Genomic DNA, 1,860 nt, shown 5'->3' on the forward strand with positions numbered 1-1,860 from the left:
GTAGGGGAATGTGAAAAAAACAATCTTTGATGTCAATTACAGCTAAAGATCAATTTTGTGGAAGCATGCTTGGTGAGGGCATCCCTGGTTGTAGGGAGCCCATGTCCTCAATAACGTTGTTGATTTGACGGAGATCATGGAGAAGCCGCCACTTGTCTTTGTTAGGTTTTTTAATGACAAAGACAGGCGAATTCCACGGCGACGTGGTCTCCACAATGTGACCTTTTTCTAACTGCTCTTGTACAAGCTCTTCAAGCGCCTTTAATTTGGTTTTATTGAGCGGCCACTGAACTACCCGTATTGGAGTATCAGTTTTCCAAATCAATTTTTGGGCATGGCGCACTTCAGCGACCGCTCCCCGAAAAACCTGCGGGTTTTCTGGGATGTCAATTGTGGTTCCCCATTGAACCATTAAATCTCTGCCCCAGAGGGGCTCTGTGTAATCTAAAACAAACGGGCGAATGGAAGCTATTTTGCCATTGGGTCCTTCAATTTGAACAACGTTTTTTGACTGTCTTGCCAATTGAATTCCCCCTACACCTTGCACGTGTCCTGCTACGTTTTGCAATTCCCAGTGTGATGGCCACTCTTTAGATGGAATGATCGTGACATCTGCTCCGGTATCTAAAAGTCCTTGTATAGATTTGTACTCACCACCATGGTGCAACCCACATGATAGCTTAGGTTTTTCTTTTCCCAATACCTGAGTCCAGCAGACATTGGGATGGAGTTTATCTCTGAGGGTGTCTGCTTGCTCCTGGTCCCATGGAGGCTCAGGCACTGGGATGGCTTGGGCTATGATTTGGCCTTTGGGCAAGTACACGGGTGGGTGAGTACAATGGAGCCAAATGACAAATTGTTTCGGGTCTGATGATATGAGACCCGGAGGGATATTAATTTCTTGGGGTGTGTGTTTTGTGTCCCCAAGGACGACATACTTATTGTGACGTTTCTGGCAAAGCTGTGTCCAAGTACCTGGCTGTTCAGGGTTAACAGATATGAAATGCCAGTTAGTGTCCTTGAGATGGAGAGGCTCTGTCAACGCCAACCTGTAAGGGTTGTGGGGAGAATCGGTAGTTAGAATTGGTCTGGGATTGTCCCAATCAAATGAATGTTCTGTTTTGTTCAAAGCCAGTGCCTCGCTTGGCACAAATACATCTTTTACACTAGATTTCTTTTTCTCCCCTGTACTTGAATTGAGCCCACCCTATTTTTGTCATAGCGCTGGGGAAAGGAGCGCTCTTTACTCAGTTTTTTGAGAGGTGGTCCTTTGGGGAATTCTGGTTTTTAAGCTTATTGTATTTAAAATCTAAAAACTGCTTTTTCAGAGGGCAGTCAGGCATCCAATGCCCTAACTTCCCACAAAGATGACACGGTCGATTAGAGTTGGAGATTCTCTCTTGTGGCATCATGACGTGCTGGAGCTGGCTGGTAAATGGTGGCTCAGGGGCTTCCACTGCAGCAATCCTTCTCTGTGGTTTTGGTCTCTCGTCGTGTTCAGCAAGGGTCATAGTAACTTTCTTCTCACACACTTCAAGCATTGCCTGCAGCGTAGGCGTTGGGTCAAGAGGCAGGCTGAGGATAGCAGCTTTGCACTTCTCATTGGCATTTTCTTTAGCAATCTCGGTGAGGATTTCCATCCTGGCTCCTTCATTCTGAACTTGCAATTCAACAGCTTTTCTCAACCTTTCCACAAAACTCAAAAAGGACTCAGATGGAGATTGTGTTATTTTCAAATAATTCTCAATTGGAATACCAGGACGGAGCCCAAAGAAAGCTTTCTCAGCTGCTCTAGCACATTCTCTGAAAGCCCTTGGGGGGATGCCCTCTACCTGACTTGCCCCATCCTCCCAACTTCCC

This window comes from Agelaius tricolor, unplaced genomic scaffold (assembly GCF_023055355.1).
Source record: "Agelaius tricolor isolate 1412-34295 unplaced genomic scaffold, bAgeTri1.0.p SCAF_52, whole genome shotgun sequence".
NCBI lineage: Eukaryota > Metazoa > Chordata > Aves > Passeriformes > Icteridae > Agelaius > Agelaius tricolor.